The sequence below is a fragment of the Triticum aestivum genome, chromosome 6A, assembly GCF_018294505.1.
Source record: "Triticum aestivum cultivar Chinese Spring chromosome 6A, IWGSC CS RefSeq v2.1, whole genome shotgun sequence".
In the NCBI taxonomy this organism is placed as follows: domain Eukaryota; kingdom Viridiplantae; phylum Streptophyta; class Magnoliopsida; order Poales; family Poaceae; genus Triticum; species Triticum aestivum.
In genome coordinates this window covers 165,183,410-165,208,154 of record NC_057809.1, presented here as the reverse complement: position 1 = coordinate 165,208,154, position 24,745 = coordinate 165,183,410, and the positions used below count along the sequence as shown (strand labels likewise).

At 48.7% G+C, this 24,745-nt stretch overlaps 1 pseudogene; it reads right to left on the bottom strand.

Annotated features, from left to right (window-relative positions):
* Positions 1-549: 549 nt before the first annotated feature.
* The window catches only part of LOC123130514 (cytosolic sulfotransferase 10-like), an 85,120-nt pseudogene continuing 60,924 nt past the window's right edge, over positions 550-24,745 (bottom strand).

The window sequence follows — 24,745 nt, the reverse complement described above, 5'->3', positions numbered from 1 at the left end:
CGGACGATGAGGACCCTGACCTCGTCCACCATGAAGGTTTTCGGCGTAGCGAGCGTGAGAATTCCCGACAAGTCCTCCGCCCCTCCGTCAGCATGCCGATCGGCGCTGATCACTTCTATCTCAAACGGCCCTGCCGCCGTCAATCCGGCGAATGCTCTGAAGGAAGCACTTGGAAAGAAACGCTCTGCTCCGCCGCCATCGCTGCCAACGACCAATGCTGCCGGCAAGGAGATCGCTTACATGGAGCTGGGAGAAGCTAAGAGGAGATGTACTGCCCCGCCCCGCCGATCCCCACCGCGTCGATCCTCGCTGATCCCTACCGCGTCCATCCTGAAGCTTTCAAGCGAGATTAACATCTGTGATGTAGTGCAGTAGCCAGTAGGTTGCACCTGTGGCTATTCATGATATCATTACTGAACTAGTAGTATTTTTCTTGTAATTTGGATCGGAGTAGTTGACTTTGAATGGTCGACAATTGTTTTCCTGGTGAAGCTGATTCATTGATTGATGCCATGGCCGCCATGAACTCCGCCAGCTTCTTCACATTGCTCACGGGTCCCGGAGCATCTCCTCATACCGGAGGAATAGCACCTTCTCCGGCCGCTTCCTGCTCATCTCCCAGTATCCCACCACGTGACGCCATTGTGGGCCGCTGACGCATATGCCATCGCAGAAGAACTCGAACGCCTCCTCGAATGTGTACGGCGGCGGCTGCAGCAGCTGCATGTCCATGTCCTTGTCGGCTCGTGCTCGTGCTCGTGCATTGGTGGCCGCCCCCTTCTTGGCGAAGAACCATGAGGAGACGAACGCATCCTTTGGGTTCCGGCAGATGTACACGATCCGGCAGCCGGACTCCTCCATGGTGATGCGCCATGGCCAGAGAGAGTAGGGAAGGTGTGTGGCGACCACGTGTGGTGAAGGGAGCACCGCAAACGCATCGCCTACTCCACTGTCGTCCGTCGACTGCACAAACGCCATCTCCAGGTACCTGAGGACATCGTGGGGGTTGCCACGGCGGAGCGGGTGGTTGAGGTCACATGGCGACAGGGGCGGTGTGAAAGATGCTGGAAGCGCATGCCTTGGGCAGGGGCGCGCTGCGTGTTTATATGGAGCCAGATATGCGGTGAGATTACAAAGGGGTTAGGGTTCGGTTAGGTGTGGATTGATCTCCAAGCTAACTACCAAGATCTCATCACAACAACCTAACCTAACCTAACTACAACACACACGCCACATATCCTAACTAGCACGGTTCATAACACACCGTGACATACAATGATGTTTAACACTCTCCCTCAATCACAACTATCAAAGTTGAGATTGCGTCGAAAGACCTCCAGCTTCCATAGTGATAGTGGTTTAGTAAAGCCATCTGCTACTTGATCACCAGTAGGAACAAACCGAATGTTCAAAAGCTTGTTAGCAACTCTTTCATGAACAAAATGATAATCAATCTCGATGTGCTTTGTTCTAGCATGAAAGATAGGATTGGCAGAGAGATAAGTAGCTCCAAGATTGTCACACCAAAGTGAGGCTGCAGGTGGGTGACGAATACCCAACTCTGCCAACAAATTTTGCACCCAAATAATCTCAGCAGTGGCATTTGCTAAGGCCTTGTACTCAGCTTCTGTACTTGACCTAGAGACAGTAGCTTGCTTGCGTGCACTCCAAGAAATCAGATTACCACCAAAGAACACTGCAAAACCTCTAGTGGATCGCCGATCATCAGGACAACCTGCCCAATCTGCATCTGAAAAAGCACTAACAAGTGTGGAGTTTGACATGACAAGTTTGAGACCATGACTCTTGGCTGCCTGGAGATACCGAAGATTTTTTTTTACTGCTGTCCAATGAGTGCTAATAGGCACATGAAGGAACTAACAAACTTTGTTGACTGAAAAACATATATCTGGACTGGTTAAAGTCAATACTGCAAAGCTCCTACCACACTTCTGTACCTGGTGGAATCCTCGACTCCAAGTACCTCCCCATCATGAAGAGACAACTTCTCTGAAGTAGACAAATGAGTAGGAGAGGGTTTGCAACCCTTCATGCCCACTCGCTCAAGGATGTCTTGGACATATTTTTCTTGAGATAGAATAATTCCATTGGCCATGTGCTTTACCTCGATCCCAAGAAAGAAATGAAGGCTGCCCAAATCCTTGAGAGCAAAATCCATGCGCAGATCCTGAAGGAGGGCTTCAACTGCTCTAGAGGAGGTACCGGTGAGAATAATATCATCAACATAAATAAGCATAAAAATGGTAACACCATGCCAATGGTAAAATAACAACGAGGTATCTCCTTGGAAGCAACAAAACCAAGAGACTGTAACTTAGAGTACAGACGATAATACCATGCTCTGGGTGCTTGTTTCAAACCATAGATTGCGTTATCAAGCTTGCAAACATGCCATGGTAAAACTGAATTTTCATACCCGGGAGGCTGCCTCATAAACACCTCTTCTTCCAGAACACCATGCAAAAACGCGTTCTTTACATCTAGTTGTCGCATGCACCAATTTCCAGATATTGCAAGTGAAAGAATCAACCTGATAGTAGAAGCTTTCACCACAGGGCTAAAGGTATCCTCATAATCAATTCCATACCTTTGCTTAAAGCCTTTGGCCACAAGGCGTGCCTTGTATCTGTCAATCGTGCCATCAGATTTGCGTTTTACCTTGTACACCCATTTGTAGTCAATCACGTTTCTCCCTTTGACCGGTGGAACCAAGCGCCATGTCTTGTTTGCTATGAGGGCTGAAAATTCTCCATCCATGGCCTGCTTCCACTTGGGATCACCAAGAGCATTGTGCAGATTCTTCGGTTCACCTGTGGCACAAAAGGAGCCCCAACGGACACAACCATCGTTATATACCTTGGGTTTGGCAATACCACTTTGGGATCGAGTATGTGATCGGGCAGGAGGAGGTGGAGTTGGTCGAGCTTGCTGTATTTGTAGGCGGTTTTGTGTAGAGGAGACAGCAGAATCGGACGCAGCATAGGCAGCAGCAAAAGATCCTGAAATCCCCTCCTGCAGCGACCCAGGGGGGGTGTGGTGCGGCAGCCTGTGGTGAACTGCCACTTGGCAGTTCTGAAGTGGCCACGGGTGGAGACACTACAAAAAAAGACACATCCGTGACATTTTGGGCCGAACGAAAAAAAATTATGTCATACATATGACACTTCTATGATGATAATTGTGAAAAACCCCGGTATCATCATAGATGTGGTGGGCTCCTACTTCTATGACAAAAAATCATGACAGAAAATGAGATTTTCTTCCTGGGCGGGCCGGAGACGCAGCTGCATGACATTCTTTGGGTCGTCCATGATGGAAAAAACCGTGGTAGAAGCGAGGGCGAGGAAAATTTCGGGGAGTTCCCGGTTACGGTGGGAGGTCGGGGGCCGATCGATGCGCGTTTCTCTCGTACACGTACGCGTGTGTGTGCGAGGCGTTGGCTCTAACTGAACCCGAGCGAGGCGTTGGGCTCTAACTGAACCCAAGCGATTGCACTGCAGGCTACGCGTTATTGAACCCGAGCGATCGATCGATGGTTGTTAATTGAACCCGATCGAGCGATTCCTTCGCTACTGCTGCTAACTGAAGCCGATCGATGGGATGAATAGTGAGTGTTGCGGGGGGGTTTGGATGAACAGTGAGCGGTGGCGTTGCCTCTGGATGAACAGGACCCCGTGGTGTGGTGGAGGGCTGGATAAACAGTAGACGGTGTGTTAGAATAAATCCGAGGCATACCGTTGATCATCCGAGGACCAAGCAATCACACGAGCACAACACCGAGATTTTTTAACGAGGTTCACCGATATGGCTACATCCCCAGGTCTTGACTACGGACGCTCCTCCCCGTGACACCGCTCAATACCGCACCCGGTCGCCCTGGACGCCGGCACATGCCGCCGGCTTCCCTTGCGTTCCGGTGCTATTATGTTGGCATAGGTTACATCGTGTGTCTACCCCCACTATATATGAGAGGCCTAGGATATAAGTGTCCTATTAGGACACGACTACATATCCTATGTAAACACAATACAATTACAAGTCCAACTGTAACCTACCTTGTACACAATATTCGACACAACTCCAACAAACTCCACCTTGGCGAATATTCTCCACCACCTTGAATTTGTCCATGCGTCAAACTTCCATGTACATTGGACTTGAGCATATCCCATGAGAACCGCTGCTACTTCAAAGACTCCATATGACTCCACCTGCAACTTGTAGTCCCTTCTTTTCTTGACCACAGTCAACACTCGAGCAAAATTAAGTTTCTTGTTACTCTAGTTTGTGCTCCCAACTTCCAGAGTATCAGTCCAACGCCATCACACACTGATCACTGACCTGCATGAAAGTGAACAACTCACATATTGGGTGTCACACATAAGAGTTACCTGAACTCAACGCCACAGCTCCTTTCTTGACCGTCTGTCTGACATTTGAAAGAATTTCATCGTTGCTTGTAGTCATCCCGAGTCAAATTCGCAGTTGTCTCACCACATGTATGACCACCAGAGCCCTGGTCTGTCTCCATGCCCCGTGCATACCGCACGCCTCGCTGCTATTACCGCACCGAGCCTCCGCTGTCCTGGTCGAGCCTCAAGGGTCGCGAACCCACACCACTCAACCTCCACTGCAGAGTATCATCGATCATCACCGGCCAATGACGAGTTTCACGCTTCGATCAGACCACTGGGCTCCAGTCCGAACTATGTGTCCCTCGCTTTTCCATCCCACTGAATAGGCTTCGATTCCCTGGATCCTTACATCGTAGCCCCTTAATCCAGCTCCACCTTCAACATGACTCCATGGTAGATGATCAGTCCACCCCGCGCCCCGTCGACTTCAAGCTCCGTGTGTACATCACCTTGAATCAACCCCGCGCCATAGTCCTGTCGAAGCCGCACAAGCCTCGGGCATGTGCACCACGTGCTTCCACACCCAGAAGTCGGTCACCATCAGCATCACGCTCCTACGTCGTCTTTGCTGATCCCACCACCGTCTTCTATACCAACCGACTCGCGTCGATCCGTTAGACTGTCTAGTCCGACTCAGCCGAACTTGTCCGGCTACATGACACGCTCGAGGCTCCCAATTGCTTTCCACGAATTTCCATCCATCACATGATAATTCCATCTTAGTTGAATTGACTTCCCGCAACGCCTTCAAGCATCCCTGTTGTGCCAACAAATTTTTCACCCTTGTCCGTCATAACTCAAGGTTTTTAGTTCCGTTGAACTTCTCCACCTCAAACCCGATGCCCGATGGCGTCATGATTCTTCGTACGGCTGATAATGTGAAAAATAACTGAGCTTCCACCGCAATGCTCCAAGTACACAAGCAAAACGTGATGAGGTACACCCCTATGTACTAATAGCAAAATCCAACCAAAAAACCTTTGATCTTGACGTGGTGGCTCCCTTGCACAAAACTTGCAATGCTAGCTTTTGAACTGTCAACGTCCCTGCTAGTTTCAATGGATATGTATCACTTGACGGATCTTTCCCTTACCGGTTTGCCTGCATGTCCGTGTCATATACTATGGAGACTCGGTCTCCTTTTTGTCCAAAACAAATCTCATGTACGCTGCTCTGACTGCTCCTCCTATTGCTGTCTCCACTGTCGTCTTGCCTGCGCTGCCACAATGGCCCAGCCCGCACGCTGCCCGTGCCATGGGATGCTGCCACCTGGGAGCCACAATCCTTAGCCAGCCCCATCAGGGCCTTGACCAGCCACGATCCGATCTCGACGAGACTTCGTCCAGAACACCCAGCCGCTAGCTTCAACTGCTACTCCCTTCGAGCGCAGCTTCCGGTGCAAATTATAGGATCACGATCGTCAGCACCACCAACGGGAACAACGAGCCACCGAGTTATCCTTAGATCAACAGATGCACCAGCCTCATCGAACCTTGCTCATGATACCACTTGTTAGAATGAATCCGAGGCATACCGTTGATCATCCGAGGACCAAGCAATCACACGAGCACGACACCGAGATTTGTTAACGAGGTTCACCGATATGGCTACATCCCCAGGGCTTGACTACGGGCGCTCCTCCCCGTGACACCGCTCAATACCGCACCCGATCGCCCTGGACGCCGGCACATGCCGCCGGCTTCCCCTGCGTTCCGGTGCTATTATGTTGGCATAGGTTACATCGTGTGTCTACCCCCACTATATATGAGAGGCCTAGGATATAAGTGTCCTATTAGGACACGACTACATATCCTATGTAAACACAATACAACTACAAGTCCAACTGTAACCTACCTTGTACACAATATTCGGCACAACTCCAACACGGTGGAGGGGTGCCCATGGAGGGGTGGATGAACAGGACCTCGTGGTGTGGAGGGCTGGATGAACAGTAGACGGTGGAGGGGTGGTTAAACAGGAATCCATGGTGTGGAGGGCTGGATGAACAATAGACGGTGGAGGGGTGCCCGTGGAGGGGTGGTTGAATAGGACCCCGTGGTGGGGAGGGCTGGATGAACAGTAGACGGTGGAGGGGTGGTTGAACAGTAGCCGGTGGAGTAGCGCCCGGTGGAGGCTGGATGAACATGAGCCCATGGATGAACAGTCGCAGGTGGAGGCTGGAGGAGGTCGACGGTGGATGAACAGTAGCTTGTGGAGGCTGGAGGGGGTCGACGGTGGAGATGAACAGTATCCCGTGGAGTCCTGTTTTGCGGTACGCCACACCCCTCCCGATGAACAGGACCCCGTTTCGACCGTAGCGCTCCAACACAAGTCCGTTTCGTCCGTTTTGCGGTACGCCACACCCCTCCCGATCAATAGGACCCCCGTTTCGACCGTAGGAGGTCCGTTTCCTCCATTTTGCGGTATGCCAGACCCCTCCCGATGAACAAGATCCTGTTTCAAACGTGGCCGGTCAAACACAAGGCCGATTCCTCCGTTCTGCGGTACGCCAGACCTCGTTTCCATCGCCTGTTCCGTCCAAGCCCTCCTGATGAACACGACGCATTCCATTGCCACCCCATGAACACGACGCATTCTGTTGCTTCCCCATGAACACGACGACGACGTTGTTTCTCCGTTCCGACCCAGCCATGTGCACGAGCCCTGGCCGTACGTATGCGCGAGTAGTCGAGACCCCGCCCGTATGTACACATACGTGGCCGTATTTTCTTTCTTGCACCCTGGCCGCTGTACATACGTGTAAATGCTACGTGTGCGCCTCTACTACGACACGTGCACGCCTTTACATCGACCAGTATGTACGTACACGTTCGCGACCAGAATGACAATGCTATGTATGCTTCGACCAGGTGGGTCCCAGCAGTCAGGGGGAAACATCTTTTTTCACGAAATACGGTGGCCCGTCCGGTGGGTCCCGCTGTCAGGTGGAGGAATAATTAATTTGCATGTAATAAGGAGGCACTTCATTGCTGCGGCCGTGGACCCAGCTCTCAGCTTCTCCACGTATAGTCCACGTCCGATGGAAGCCGTTCCTTGACCACGTTGACCATGCCGCGCCGAGAGCACCAGGGCGGTGGACGATGACGAGGCCTAGGAAGGGGACGACACGGAGCCGGGGAAGATGCGGTAGTGGATGCCCACGCGTAAAGGAGTACGAGGGTTCACTGGTTCGCTGTGGTGTGAGGCTGCCGTCGCCGCAGAATAACATGGGGTGTGGGTGAGTAGAGGGATGGCCTGGCCAGCGGTGGGAGTAGTAGGGGGCGGAGAGGCCTCCGTCGCATCGCAGCCGTCCACGGGAGGCAGGGGCACGAGGCACGACCGGCGCTCATTTGGGTGGCTGGAGCAAGAAGACCAGAGGTTGAAGAAGCACTACGGTTGTTGGATGGACATCATATGGTCACTGGAGCTACAATCGTGCATATTGACTAAGTTGACAAAGCCCTCCGTCCCCGTCAACTTAGTAGGCCCACAAGTTAGCCTGCCACTATACTTGGTCCCAGCTAACAGGGGGAGTATTCATTTTTTTGCGTAATAAGGAGGCACTTCCTTGCGTGCGAAGATATAGCTGGAGGGTCCGAGCTGTCAGCGGCGGTAACGTTTTTTCGCGAAATACAGAGGCCCTTTCGGTGGGTCCCTGATGTCAGGTAGAGGAATCATTATTTTGTGCATAATAAGGAGGCATTTCCTTGCGTGCGGCCGTGGACCCAGCTGTCGGCCTATCCACATAAAGTCCACTTCAGATGCATGTCGGTCGTTGACCATGTTGACCAGGCCGCGCCGAGAGCACCAGGGTGGTGGACGACGGCGAGGCTTAGGAAGGGAACGACATGGAGGCAGGGAAGACTCGGAAGTTGTTTCCCACGCGGAGGGGACTACGACTGTACGAGGGTTTTCTGGTTCGTCTGCCGTCGCCGAATAATAACACCAGGTGTGGGTGAGTAGAGGGATGGCTAGGCCAGCGATGGGAGTATGATGGGGCGGTGAGGCCTGCGTGGCAGCAGAGCCGGCCGCGGGGAGGAGGGAGCAGGCAGTGCCGCCGGCGCCTGTTTGAGCGGCTGGAGCAGGAAGAGCAGAGATTGAATAAGCATGACGGCTGTTGGATGGCCATCCAATAATCACTGCTTGTGCGTTAAACTTCTTTTTTAGGAAAGCCTCAAATCCGTGGAAAACAGCATACAACCCATCTGCCATTATTTCTAATAATTTACTTCCCATTTGCTAATTATTAAGGTTTTTTGAGCCCATATTCTTTTTGTTAGCATTACAGCCCATATTGTGGCCACCGTTAAAAAATTATACAAAATTTTGCATATTTCGGTGCGGTCTGAACTGTTTTTAATCCCGAAATTTCGACTCACATTCAAACTGATTTTAAAAAAATGTATATCAATATAAAATCCAACAAATTCTCTACGCATAAAACTTAATGTAATTTCAAATCTCGAAATGAAAAAAAATATTTGAAACTAATTGCCGGTTTGATGTGTTTTAAAAATGTACAGCCCATTTCTCATTACTGATGGGCCATTTTCTCGGCCAGCCGAATGAAATCTCTCCTCGTCTTGAAAGATTTGCAGCCCAACAGGCCTGACGAAGCGACTTACTTGGCAAATCACAAAAAAACTAGGCTGTGGCCATGGACCCAGCTGTCAGCCTCTCCACGTACAGTACTCTTTCGATGGAATGTCGTTGACCATGTTGACCACGCCGCACCGAGAGCACCAAGCGGTGGACGACGACGAGGCCTAGGAAGGGGACGGCGTGGAGCCGGGGAAGACGCGGCAGTGGATGCCCACACGGAGAGTACGAGGGTTCACTGGTTCGGCTGCGGTGTGAGGCTGCCGTCGCCGCAGGTCCTGGCTAGCGATGGGAGTAGTAGGGGGCGATGAGGCCTCATCGGCAGCACAGCCGACCACTGGAGGCAGGAGCAGACGGTCTCCCCGGCGCTGGTTTGGGCGGCTGGTGCAAGAAGAGCAGCGATTGAAGAAGCAGCATGACCGTTCGATTCAAATCCAACGGTTACTGCTGCTAGAATCGTTTGTTGACTAAGTTGACAAGCCCTGCGTACGTGTCAACTTAGTAGGCCCACAGGTCAGCCTCCCAACCGGTGCGCCCCAGATGTCAGTGGGAGGAATTATTATTTTTCGCGTAATAAGGAGGCAGTTGATTGCGTGCGGCCAGGCCAGCGGAGGGAGTAGGGTGGGCCGGGGAAGCCTGCGCGGCATCACAGCGGGCCACAAGAGGAGGGAGCAGGCAGTCCCGCCGGCGCTAGTTTAGGCGGCTGGAGCAGGAAGATCAGAGATTGAAGAAGCACGTCGGCGGTTGGATGGACATCCAACACTAACTGCTGCTAGAATCGTGTGTTCACTGACAAAGCCTTGCGTTAACAAGTCAGCCTCGAAATCTATGGCGTGTACAGCCCATTTGCTATTATTTTTATAATTTTTACTCATTTTCTAATTCATACGGAATTTATTGCAGCCCGTTTTCCATTTTTAGAATTGCTGGCCATTTTCTGGTCAGTACCAGGGTTGAAAAATTAACTAAATATGTGAGAAATTTTGAAAATTTGCAAACTTTTGCTGGGAAATGAAATATTCTTAATCCGAAAATTAATAGCCATACTAAAACAAATTTATAAATAAATTAGTACTATGTCATGTTAAATCCAATGAAATATGTATAAGATATCAGTGAAGAACAAAAACAAAAAAAGAAACTTATATCCCATTTGCTATAAATTTTTTGAAATTTTCAACCCCTTTTGATATTACTTTTAACAGACATTGACCATACTCTTAAGCCAGGCTGGAATGCATCCCTCCTCATCTTGAAAGATTTGCAGCCCAGTAATTTGGAGAAAACAAATAGGCCTAGCTTGGGTATTCTTCAAAAAGAAATACTGTGCTACCTATTTTCCCAAAGAACTGGTGCATGAGCATTTAGCTTTATTTATTTATTTATTTACTTATTTATGTTTAGGGGACCATGAGCATGTACCTGGGCCAGATTCATGTGAGAGCCTCCCTTCCAGTTAATTATGGGCTTCTCTATTGGGCCTTCATCAGTGGGCTGCATGTTATCAACAAGTGGAAAATGTGTTCCGAGTTTCCAAAAAAATGTGTTCCGTACGATAAATAGTATGCGCTACGTACGGTACGGGGCACTAAAGGATCGAACCATGCAACGACTTCCAAAACATTGCGTTTATCATTCTAACAACACGTTTATTCAACCAACAGACAAAATATACTACTAATTGTACATTGAAAACAGCAGCAGCAGCAACCAGGGCTGGGGGTGCAACAGAAGCAGTAAGCAGGCCAGAAGAGTGAAGACGCGGCTCGCTCTTCCAAACCAAATATCATCCATCATTACAAAAGGGCTATCAAAAAAGAACAAATGTATGCATCAAACTAAATAAAGATCCTACTACACCAAGTGTACGCATCTAACTAACTGGCTTAGTTAGACGTTACTATTTATTAAGCTGTGGAGATTGGCTGACGGCTTGAACCAGATGGGTGCCTGACGGGGGAAACTCCAGCCAGCAGGTTGAAGTCTGATACTTGCGACCCTCTCTCCTACTTTGGGCTGCAGAGCATGGCGGCACATATCACCGTATGGTGCATGCAGAGACACATGGTACGTTGTGTACACACAGTTTTGCCTGATGAACGAAACCGCGCTGCCATCATGATCCTTATCGTCGGTTATCTCCTGGTTAATCGGATAATTCAGTCTGACAAACAGAGAGCGTGTAGCAAGGCTACTTACCAGCCTCCAGTCAAAAATTCCTGAAGGCCCAGAGAAGCTGGGATCCTGCTCAAAGACCTTGCAGTGACTGTGATTGTATTCCGCGAAACAACACGTCCGGTACGTGCGAACGATCATCAATCTTTCGCCGTCATCTGATCGAGCCAGGAACCACCTGCAACTGCCATGCCGCTTTTCTTTGAAAGGTTATGGGATTAGGAAGGGTAGGGACACCAGGCGGCCTACAACATCATATCAAGTTGGAGTCAAATAAAAAAGGGCTCTTGGTTTAGTCAATCTTAAGAACAGCATGTTATGAGCATGAATATTTTTTTAGCAAATGTTGAGAGTAATATAAGCAAGCCATCATGATATCATAGGAAAGTAGCATACTCCTGTAACAGCCGTTTGTAGCGATGACTGGAGTAGGCTAGCAATACGTCCAACCATAGAAGGAGTCGACGGCGTAAATGAAGCCCTTGTGTTCAATGGCATCAGAGAACCATGGAGGGTGTATGATCTTGCGATGGACGTGCAGATTTATCCACTTACCGCAGTGACCTGTCAGATAGGAGAGACCGCGGTTGAAGAACGCAATTAGCCTAAAGTCTTTATAATTCGCAGATCTTGTGGGCACTTGGCAGATTACAACCTTGAGCAAATCAAACTTGGTATCATGTTGGCTACTTTAAGATTCTGAGTATTCTGGGCCGCGGTGCCAAAGCAGTGCAGTGTTAATCGAAGGAAGGGGGATCAATCGCCGGGTGCAGACCTCCACGAGAATCCAGCTGACGTGACCGTCGACGAGCACCATCCAAGACGTGTTCATGCCGACCCAGTACATACCGTTAATGTAGTTGAGGCTGACGGGGATCGGATCGCAGTCAAGGGGGTTGATGCTCGCCACCCTACGATCGTTATGCTGCGTGACACGCCGTTTCTGAAGATCAGGCGGCATCAGCAAGCAAGGATCTGGCTTAAAAAGCTCGGGCCTGAGGGCTTTGAGTAAACGGTACAGTCCCGACGAGCACGCGGCGAGCGGCATGGTACTGAGATTATCCACACGCGAAACAATGAGCTTGATTACCTCTGTGGGGAGCGGATTCCAGCCACTCTTTCGGCGGACGCTGCTCGGTTCTGCCATTGTTAGTGCTTGGGTTTCGTACGATGGGGGAGGCACCTTAGCGGGGATGGAAGATTGGACGAGATTATGTGCGGTCAAAGATGGAGAAGCGAATATGTGCTGCGGGAAGTGGACAGGTGATGATGACTACATCAGGCCGCTTGACTTACGAGACACATACCAGCAGCATAGTGTCGTGTCGATGCCAGACAACTTGCTTGAGTGATCACAGTACTGGTACTCCCTACAATGCTATGCCCTAACTTGCTTGAGTAGAGTAGTAGAGTAGGACTCTGCTCTACTACAAGCACCAGAGGAGTAGTATATTCTAATCTAAAATAGTTACAAACTTCAATGCCCGAGTGTGGAACGACTACGAACCGTGCTCAAAGACCGTGTCTATGTGGTGTTTGGACATGGGCGACAACCTCAACGCCAACGGTGCTGCTCCCGTTGCACCATATGTGTTTCTGTCCTTCCTGTTCGGAATCGTGGTGGAATTCATGTTTCTACTGTGTATCCTACTACTATGCTAGTCCACATGATTAGTTGCGAACGACGACTTCTTCCCCGACCTCGGCAACCTCATCCTCGACTACATGGGCGACAACGTCAATGCCGACAACCAGTGAGATACAGGGTGTAGGAAGCGGTTTGGGAATTTGCATGCCTTTCCAACCAGTGAGATACTCCGTACAAAGTACGACAGAGAAATAACCACAGAGAAGGAAGCTAAATGTAAACAATCAAACGAGCATTTTGGATTTGTTTTGCATTGAATCGTTTCACAAGCTTGACTAGTGTTGTTTTTCTACTTTTACAAAAACCGCATCGTAATGTTAAAACATGCATTTGCACGTACATAAGTAATAGTAGTACTCCCTCCGTCTAGGTGTATAAGTCTTCCCTCCTTCTTGGTCACGGTGCCCAACCGAAGATGACTTATTGACCTGGACGGAGGGAGTAGCACAGTCTGCAAGCATATATCGAGAGAGACGTGTAGTGCGAGAAAAAAATTATATGAGACCAGGTCTCACGGTTAGCAGTTGAGACCCGTCCTGATGGATGGCATGTGGCATTCACAAATCACAAAGCATCTAATCTCTCCCCCCTGATTTTAAGTGGGGGTGGGGGATGCTTTGTGATTTGTGAATGCCACGTGTCATCCATCAGGATGGGTCTTGCGTGAGACCTGGTGTCATAGAATTCTTTTCCTGCGATAGTATATAGTAAAGTTTATGCTATATGCACGTACTTGCAAAATGCGTATGAATACACAAGGTTTCCAAACTTTCCCTTTTACATACTTAATTAAGGACGCTAAAAATTCCTGAACGTTCGGGATTTATCATTTGCGTCCCAAAACTAATGAAATCGCCTTACGAAACAAAAATTATACTCCTCCTAATAGCCACGGCGCTCGCAGGACCAGTTGCGGCGCGCCACGAGTGCCCTGGTGCGCGGTCGTTTCCCAGTGCGCCGACACAACGCCTCTTCCTCAGCCTCGCAGCTCGCTAGGTGCTGATTGGCGGCTTGCCGGCGGGCGAGCGCGATCTCACCGGTCTAGTGATCCGGCACCAACCGGTACTCCTCCTTGCTGGAAGCGTGCACCCGGTCCACGTACCGCCAAGCGTAGATGAGGCGCTTGGGCCCGACTGCACTCAGGGCATCGGCACAGGCATCCTCCGCCACCCTCATGGCCCTCGCATGAGCCTTCTGCCAAAGAGCCAATTGCCTGACTCTCTCAGACGCGACATAGGCCTCCCAGGCAGCTTGTTCCACGGTGCGCTTCTCTTCCTCGGCCTTCTTCTCCGCCTCTATTTTGGCGCGCTCTGCTGGAGGCAAAGCCTCCCACAGGGCGACATCCATTTCTTTCCAAAGCCCCTCAAGGCTGGGGGGCTCGACGGGCGGCGCAGTGTTCTCCTCGTAGCGGGGAGCCGACGCGTCCTCTGACGCACATGCTGGCGAGATTGGGAACACCGACGTGTCGACCTCAACGCGTCGCGGCGAGGAGCGGAACACCGACGCGTCCTCCTCGACTAGTGGTGGCGAGGAACGGAACAGCGATGCGTCGCATAGCGGAACACTGACGCGTCCTCCTCGACTAGTGGCGGCGAGGAACGGAACGGCGACGTGTGACCGTCCGCGCGGTGCAGCGAGGGGCTCCTAGGGCTTGGGAGGGGCGATGCCATGGTGGTCGACGTGAGAGGGAGGGGGAGGAGATAGCGATGAACGTGAATGTGAGGGGGTGGAGATAGTGATGTCGTGGGAGGCGCAGTATTTATAGCGAGCAATGGCACACCTACGTAAGATATGGACTGAGCTGCACTGACTTAACTGTCAGTCCAGTTGCGTCACTGACATGTGGGCCAGACCCCTGTTGGGCCCATATGTCAGTGACCGAATGCACCTGCAGTTAAGTAACAGCTACGTGGGCATATTTGTTGGAGTAAATTACGGGGGAGCGAAGGGGTGGAAATATTGCTGGTCACAACAGATTGGACGAGCGTGGGGGGAGGAGAGTCATGCATGCAGATTTTTTCACACGGGGTGGAGTGGTGGGACCACCGGAGGGAGAAGGAGAGTTTGGCAGGCATATTGTTTACTCACATGGAGAGGAAAAAAATTGGAGACGAATGGGCTTCCTGTAGGTATGGGGAACGGTGCATAATAAGTCATCTTGCATGCCGGGCTAGGTATAGTCTCAATTCATTAAAAACAAACACGCCCCACACATGTTCATATTTCAAGGTGCACTAAATTATTGCATGCGATGATTAAGGCTGGCCATAATGGTGGTATCTTAGCTGGTATCATGCACACGGGAATAGCAAACATGCTGATGTGGCAAAGAATTAAAGAAGAGAGGGGGTTAGAGTAACTAGAGTTCATGCATGCATTGGTAAACACATTTTTTTGTGGAGAATGACAACACTAGTTGAGTACTTTTGTAGACTTTAAAAACTATTCCACGATGTGTCAACATTCACAATGTCAAATCAATATTTTTACACTCATTATAAAACGTAGTTCTTATACTCCCTCCTTCCATCTATATAGGGCCTAATGCGTTTTTCGAGGCTAACTTTGACCAAATGTTAGAGCAATAATATATGACATGCAACTTACACAAAGCACATCATCAAATTCGTATGTGAAAGGAGCTTTCAATGATATAATTTTCACATTATGCATGTCATGTACTATTAATTTTATCAATAGTCAAAGGCGGTCTTGAAAAACGCATTAGGCCCTATATAGATGGAAGGAGGGTGTACTCATTATAATCAGTACTCTCTCCGTCTAGGTGAGCAAGTCATCATAGATTGTGCACTGTGACCAAGGAGGAGGGGAAAACGAGAGATCTTAATGTTTATTTGCTAATTAATAGCATTGCATGCAATGAACTAACTACTGCATGTCGTGTTTGGTAGTCTCAAGTCATTAAAAGCATGCACACCCACATCTCCTATTGGTTGATATGTTAAGAAACAAGAAACGAGGTAGAAGTTAATGCACCGCGCCTAAGTGTTTTGGGAGTATTGTAGATATTGATATTTTTAGTATAAATTTGGTCGTGGGATTTCATTGATGCCTCTCAAAGCGTTGACAGGTCTGCTATGCATGACCTGAAGATGAAAGCGTTGAGCATCTCGAAGTTGATCAACAATCTTCAATTGTCAAAGATTAGTCGTTCGGACAATAAGGTGGCACACTTAATCGCTAAGTATAGCTTTGACAATAGATTAGATGGTATTCTTGTAAATAACGTACGGCCCTGTGTGGTGAATATTGTATCGAATGAGTGTACCGGTGTGGCTAGTTAATTAATATAAGGTGGTGTTCCAAAAAAAGTATAAATTTGGTCAAACACTTTGCAAACGGTTGACAGGAGTAAAAAGGACCAGAGGGAGTATCATGCATGCAGAGTAGGCAAAAAAATTGCTTGTCTAAAAAAAGGTAAAAAAATTCTCATCTATAGCCGGTCGAAGTCTCAAAGGGCGCGACCGCACGAGGGAGGCAAAGGTCGTGGGAGGCGTGAGGTTTGATGGAATTAAGTGAAGTTACATCCACGCGCCGGCATGGCGTGCGAACAGGCAGAAGCTATACCATCAGGCCTACGATATGGGTCTAGTAGACATGACATCTAGTGGGTCCCGCATAGTTCTCGAGAACACTTTGGGGGCTTGCAGCCGTTTATCCACCGGGCAAGCTAGCAACCCCATGCCATTCGCACGCCGTACTCGTCCCCGTCTTCTACCTTACAACAGTTCGCTCCCAGTCGTCCCGCCTTTCAAATTAGTTCGCTCCCAGTTTTTTTGCGGGGTACAATAGTTCAACTTCTCCTAACCCTCCTCCAAAATCCATGGCCTCCCAATTCTCCATGGTCGCCGCTGAGTACCAGGTTAGAGCCATCACCGGCGATCAGTTCGTCGTCATCTACACACGTGGATCCGAGACGGTGAAAGCATGGCTTGCTCGCTTCCTACGCATGTTCAACAGTTCAACGGATGAGTGGGTCGCTGGACTAGATGTTGAGTACACCACAGTCCTGGGACGAGAGAAGGATCTAAAGGACGAAGAGAGGAAGAAGCCCGCCGTGATCCAGGTTTGCATACATAACGTTTGCTTGGTCTACCACATATGCCATGCCGACGTTGAGTGCCAGGATTTTAAGAACTTCCTCAAGGACAAAAGAGTGAAATTCGTTACTATAGGCTTTAAGAATGACAATGACGTCTTGCGTCGGATAGGTCTCGTTGTAGGCCAGCCCTTCAATCTCCAGAAGGCAAGCCTGGTGTCCTCCTCTCAACCTTCAATGCTGACCCTGGCAGCAGCCATGATTGATCCTTCGTACGCTAAACTGAAGAAACCTCATCACGAGTTTCATCATGCATGGGAGTCGAAGACATTAGATGAAGATCACATCCTGTACGCAGTAGTGGATGCCTACCTTTGTTTAAATATCTACAAGGGTTGGATGAAGAAGCAGAGCCCAGTGTCCGGTTCAAGCAAAGAAGCATCGGCGAAGAGGAAGAGAAAGAGGGACGAGGACGAAGTCGAGGACGTGGACTCGGACTCCAAGTAGGTGGCAGTGCCGTCGCTCATGCTGGTTCTACTGCAGTGTCAAGCGGACTAGTTGCTTATTAGTTTATTTTCAAGGGTGTGTTGTGCTGAGGCCCCAGCAGAACTATGTTTATGTTCTTTCTCGTTATTTGAACTCTTTAGTACATACAGTAGTACTAGTACAATGTCTTACTACTGTTCTTCTTGAAGTTGGTACTACTGCTCGTATCTTCGTGTTCCTGCTGTACTTAATATGTTTGTACTAGTAGTATAATTTGGGTCAGTCGATTTGTGAAAGAAGTTCGACGGAGCAAAGGAAGAAGACGGCAGAAGAGGTGGAAGAAGCCCTTCTAGCCATCCATGTTGCATCAAACGGCTCACATGAGTCGACTGACCCAAATTGCTCCTTCAGATTGCAGGATCCACGTGGCATTAAAGGTCTCGAAGGTAGATTCCGCGTCCGCACCCGGTTTGCGGGCTCGACGCGCGCGCGACCGGCTTTCGCCGCGACAGCCACCATGCGCGCCTCCTCCGCGCGGGTGGATACGACAATGACACGCTAGTTCCTCCTCGCCGGCGTGCTGGAGCACGCGCTCGTCCTCCTCTTCATACGCTGCGTGCATAGACGCGGCTCCACCAGCTACTCGCGTGCTTGGCAGCGCGGCGGCATCGTGAGGAGGGACTGCAACGACGTGAGCGGGCAAGCCTTTGGCTTCATGGCACAGGGATGGTGGCGACACGGCGGTGATGGGCGAGAAATTGTTGGCCGGAGCAGGCGGGCGCCGGCATGCGCAACGGCGGCGGCGGCATATTGATGAGTGTGCGTGTGGGAGCTTACTTTAGTTTTATATATAAGGTCGGTCAAACTTAAAAGAAAACCGTACTAGTACACATAAACATTAAACTTAGGCAGCACTTTTATTAGTTACTAGCTTATGTTCTTGCCCATTGGGACCAGCCTTAGTACCACAGCCACGATACGGAATCATGTGCAAGCGCATGAACCGCGGCCGCGCGGTCGATCGAACGGTGCGTCACCGTGTCGCGCTCGAAGGACATCCACCTAACCTTTTTGTGTGTGTGAAAACAATCCTCGAATATTACTCAACTTTTTTTCATGTGAAAGTTCTTGACTCTTCAATATTTCCATATATTTGAAGTTAGCTCCAGTTCGTGTTTATTTGGATTTGGACGTTTTAGGTGTGCCCTAGTTTTTTTTAATACTGATTTTGTGTGTGTGACTGAGAGAGAACATGTGTATGTGTCCATATGTGTGTTGTGGCGGAAGGGCAATGTGGAGACGGTGTGTGTGTGATACAGACATAGAGAGGTGTGAATGTGCAAATGATCGTGCATGAGTGAGACATAGACAGATGCCGATACGTTGTGTATACATGAGAGAACGGTCTTCTAGTTTACTTGTGTGTGTGTGTGAGAGAGAGAGAGAGGGAGAGAGAGAGACAGAGAGAGGAGCATCCATAACACAACAACCATCTCTCTCGATTCGTCCGTCCCTCGCACGGTCGCATGCAACACATGCATCAACGCGCACATTTTCACACCCTCACCCGGCCCCTACCCACCTCAAGGCCCGCACAATCTCTTCGTGAATACTCATTTCTCTCCTTAGGTTTGTTTTCTCTCAATATCTGACACACACACACACACACATAGAGACACACGCAGCACAACACACACACAGACACTCCCCCGAGCACACAATTCACCCCCATCCAAGGTTATACGGCGACCACTCTCGCTTGTGCTTCTTTGTACCCCAACATGCACAACACCTCAATCTTCAAAGAGGGCAACAAGCAGATCAAAGACAGAGACCACACCGCGCTAGAGAATGCGGGGTCATTTGGAAGCAGGGTGATGTGACGATGGCTGACTGACTCCTCCCCCCACCCTCTCTCTCTTGCACAAAATTACCAATCCCTCTCTCCCCGCACAAAATTGTCAATCCCTCAACCCACGAGATCCTTCCCCTCTCGTCCATGTTTTTCCTGCTCTCTCATCAAACATGTTGTCTCTTCTCCTTCCACGTATACAGAATACAGATGCACACGCATCTCATGTATATTACATGTATGCATCTTTCTCACAGACCTAACTTCTTCCTCTCTCTATCTCTCTCTATCTCTGTCTCGTTAGGTTTGTCTCCTACTCTCTCGTCCACATACATACAATCTTTCCCGCCCTATCTGCTCCATCTTCAAAAGCTCCCTCTGCACGTTTCGTTCACACATTGGGATATGTCAAAATGTTGCTTCTATAATGGCTGATGTAGAGTTATGGTTGTTCTTGTTGCATCCTACAAAGTAATAACTATGAAATGCATTTAGATTCTCATTTGACTGGGATTATGTGAGTTTGAGCATGTTGTGAAGTACTATAGACCTTGTATACATCTTGGGATTCGATAATGATTGTAACTATTGAATTGTATAGACCATTACATTCGAAGTCAATAGCCTAATATATTTATTTCATAATTTCAACAAATGATTAGTTCACTACAAACTAAGAAAAAAAATGTGCACTCCCTCCGTTTTTATTTAAGTCCGCGTATTAGCATTGGTCAAAGTCAAGTTTTGCAAACTCTCAAAAAGCTTATAACAAAAAATATTAACATATACAATAACAAATAAATACCATTAGATTCATTATTGAATGTACTTTCACATCATACATATTTGTTATGGTAAATGTTTATATTTTTCTATAAACTTGGTTAAACTTTAGGAAGTTTGACTTCGGTCAAACCTAATATGCAGAGTTTACTACTACTACTCGCTAGTTGCTTAGCCGAATCACTCAACACGCCACACGGGGAGTCCAGTGTCACAAAATTTTGAGGTCGGCAGGAAAATCTCCCGCGTCCCTGATTCGAGCAGTGGGAAGTTACCATTATAGCCTTCGGAACAGGCCTACGGATGACGCTTGGTAGGAGGCTGTTTTCGTAACTTCAGGTTCACCCTACCCAGCCAACCCCACCCCGGCACCAAGAGTAGTACACCTGAATACTCCCCAATTTCTATCCCCACCACAAAATAGACTTCTCCATGGCACCGCAGCCTTCATGCTCCTCCCCTTTACATCGGCACACTCGTCCACTGCAGCGCATCTGCCTCATCGACGACCTCGTACGTCGCACTGGAGCCGGTCCACCGTCGTCATCGTACACGGAGCCTCTTCCCCGGCATCGTCTTCCATGGTCTCGGATCTGCTTCCCTGAAGCCGACGCCAAGCGCAGAAGTACCACCGTTATGGACAATGAACTGACTCCCGTTGCCGACCACGACTCACAGAGGCCGCCGCGACCATTGTTCTCCTCCTTGATTGGTAATGTGTGTATTGAATCACTTAGCAGTACATGTGTAGTTTCAATTTTGTTCATACCTACCCTTCAAATTTCCTCGGTGCTATTGTTCCCGTCAAAGTAATTGGTTATAGCCTCCATTGTCCAACAGAATATCAGCTTGTAATTGTGCGTCGCTCCTGTATCGCGCTGTGCTTGGGTAGGTTTTTCATCTGCAACGAGTAGTGTGGCAAATGATGGAAAGGTTTTTAGAACTAGCAAAATGCCCATGCGTTGCACGCATCAAGATGCATTTGTATGAGTAGTTTATCTTGTTGGAGATGCTCTAACATGGCAGACGAGTGCTTTAATGTTGCCCACAAGATGCGTGAGTATTACTAGTAGTATATTTTTCTTGCCATGTTGAGATTTTAAAACCACAAGTGCGAACATGCAGAGGAGCAATGAAGACCAAACACGGGATATTCGGGACATCTTCAAGGAGCGTGGCAAGTTAAAGAGGAGCTGCACCGAACCTGTAAAACGAGCTTTGGTAAGTAACACCCTTTCAATTACTTTCATGTAGCCTCGTGTTCTTCGATGTGTATATGTTGTAGTTTCTGTTTCTTTTAAGCGTGGTGTTCTTCGATGTGTAATAAGAAGCGTCTTAATCGTCCTAATGCTTTCATTTTTAGCTTGATGTACGAAGTGGGTGTTCTCACCTTGTAGTCTGTTTTTATTTATTTTTCCTTTTGAATTCACTTCTCCGAGTTCTGTTTATCTGGCTTCTACTAAATGGATCTAGGTTGCTCTGACTATTGATATAAAAAAGAAGTAACTTCATGTCAGGATGCAGTTCCTACGAGGAGGGAAGTATGGTCAACCTCGAGATCATGTTTCCAAAATGAGGCTGGATTACACACAAGGTGCCAGTTCCCTAATGATGCTGGATTAGACACAAGGTGCAAATTCCTAGATGATGCTGGATTACACACAAGCCAGGTGGAGTCGCCAGCTGTTCGTGTCCTCGTGGCATTAGTAAAGGCTAAAAGAAAGCGTTCAGCAGCCCTTGAGAATGTAGCTGAGTTCCTGGAGAAGCGAAAAGAGCAATTAGATGCTCTCTTCACCCAAGCCAAAGAAGAGATGGAAGAAGCCAGAAATAAGCTAGTAGAGGCAGAGCAGGCTAGGCGTCTTCTGTTATCTAAAACTGTTGTCAATACAAAATTTCCTTCATAATAGCTAGGTTCAAATGTTTATCCAGTCAGCATGCCTGTTGTGATGTCCGTGCATCTACTGATGTGGCACAAAATGTTTTTTTGGGTCATGTAATAACAGAAATTACTTTCCAAACAGTAACATACGAAGCATTGGACATGGTATAGTTCACGTGCAAGCCCGACATTCCAAGTTCAACTTCCACATCAAACTGATGTTCACAGATATCTGCACATTCATACATAATGTCCACAACCATGATTCACTTCAAAGCCAAAAAAATGTGAGGAGAGATATAAATAAAGAAAATCCTCTACTAGTTCCTGCTACCAGTGCGAGCACAACAAGTCAAGACCATGCGTAAATTAATTATATTTTAGTCATTTTCGTGTTCTAAAATGCCTGCCGGCTCGCGGAAGGACGTGTTACCGGCACACGCGCGGATTCAATGAAGGCAGGCGGGGCAGTCTTAAGCTGGTTGCACGCGGCGAGGAGGCGTGCTCAGCCGGGCCTGCAGCGAGTGCGGCCCTCTTGGCTATGAGAGGTCGCGTCCGTGTCAGAGAAATCACTCCCTCTAGTCCTTTTTTGTTTGGGTATAACAAAATCTTGTTTCCATTCACATTTTAGTGGTAGGATTTGTGCGTGTGTGTCTATGAGAGAGAGAGAGGAGACGGTAGTCGGGGTTGTCTGATCGGTAAACAAATGAATAATGTCAGTCTGGGATGGAGACGAAAAGGAGACCACAACAAATGTTGTGTCTACAGGAGAGATAGAGAGAGTAATTTTAGTGGTATGAGTCATATGTAGAGACATATAGGGTGTATGAGAGAGTCCCATAGAGAGAAAGACAAAGTGAAAGACGAGTGGAGACTGTGTGTTTGGCGGTGAAAAAGAAAGCTTAGGTACCGAGTGATACGAGAGAACAGTAGAGACGTGAGAGATAATGAAAACCGTGTAATTTATAATGATAGGGAGAGTGTGACACTTCTCAAGGGAGACGTCGAGAGACCATGTTTGCGAGGATAGGAGCAACATGAAGTGAGCGTGCAGGTAAGCTAGAGAAAAGAGAGTGATAGCTACCTGAAGGAGCATGCATGTGAGAGAGATGGGCATGAAAGGAGTGAACAAAAAAGGGATTCAAATATTTGAATTCGAGATGATGGTACATGTAATCCATACACGAACCAAAATTGATCTATCAAACATGCATACTCATATGAATTCACGCACATCTATGTTATTTAATATGTAGATATTACTGATCCATACATTTTAGTAGAACATAATTTGGTTAAAAAATTTCGAATTCAACCTTAAGATTTCGAGATTGTTGTATTTGTAAATCATATTATACATATAAAGGAGCAGAATTCTTTGTTGTGCTTTTGAAAGTATATATAAAAATGATGTATATAGAATGTAATTCCAATTGAAAATGGATCCCGCCCGAAAAAAATTAGAATACAAACAGGATTCGAATTGAGTTGGCATGGTAAACGTGCACTCTGCAAAATTTGAACGAAGCGGGGAAAGTCGCAGTAACCACCCGAAACCAAAATCTGCGAGATGAAAATCACTACTGTCTATCCCTGCCACGCAAAGCCTATATGCTGGATTTCTATAGGTTTCGATAGGGGTAGGTTTGTAATTTCACCCAAACGTGATGTAACCGCCTCTCACCCGGATTCATACACGGTGGGCGCCAAAACACAGTGTGTCCTCGGCCAAAATCAACTACCTCCCCGATTCATATTCATACACGGTGGGTGCCAAAAACAAACTCTCGTCGGCAAATATTCGGTGTATGCGAGATTACCGTCCTATCCCCAACCGACTAGTGTTGCTGTGATGTAGTAGAAATTTGAAACGGGGGCTAAGTTTGTAAATTTCCTCGCATTTGAGACAAGCGCGCCCTGAATACATGGTTCCCCCCTTCCTCTCAACCTCCATTTTCCCCATTCGTACTCTGTGGGCGCCAAAACACCCTCTCCACCCCATCTTCCTTCGTCCGCCGCCGTCCACCACCCCATCCACCGCCGTCCTCCTCCACCATGCCAGAGCTGATACCCCGACGCCGCCGTCCATTACAAGAGATCGACCTCTCTTATCCACGACTTCGGACCGGGATCCTTGCATCCCGTCCTCTCACTTCATCCCCGCCGTCGTCCACCTTGCCGGCGCCGCTCCTACGACCGTCTCGTCCACCGCGCCCCGCCGCCACCGTCTACCCTCCTACATCTGCTTCCACGCCGCCGACAGCCATCACTACCGCAGCACCATCAAATTCTCAGCAGATGCGTACACGGCGCCGCACCAGAGGCGGTACTCTTTCGTATCTGCTCAACTTATTTATCGCAACAACAAAATATATCGCCACTGCTTTACTCTGATTTCTTGTCTTGATTGCGAAGTTTCCTTTGTCTGGTTTGCACCTTCAGATCCGCCATGTCGGTGTACAAAAAGAGGGGTATGCTTTTTGTACCCCTATAACTGTGCATGGGCAGTCTGAGCCACGGGCACCACCACACTGAGCAAGGTAAGGGAGGTGAGCCAAGGTAAGGCCGAAGCTCAGGAGAAGCAGAACGACGCCAAGACCAAGACTACAAAGAGCAAAGGGGACGAAACGGACCCCCCCGGCAAGATCCTTGCCGGGAGGCGGTTTTAGCAAACCCGGCAAGACCCTCGCCGTGGCAGCTCTCCCCACACCTACGGAGTGAGTCACCCTTGAGTCCACTGCCCCCATAGGGCAAGGATTCGGGAGACATCCCCGTGGTGGCTTGCAGATCTTTGTGAAGACATTCAAGATCAGATACACCCTTTAGA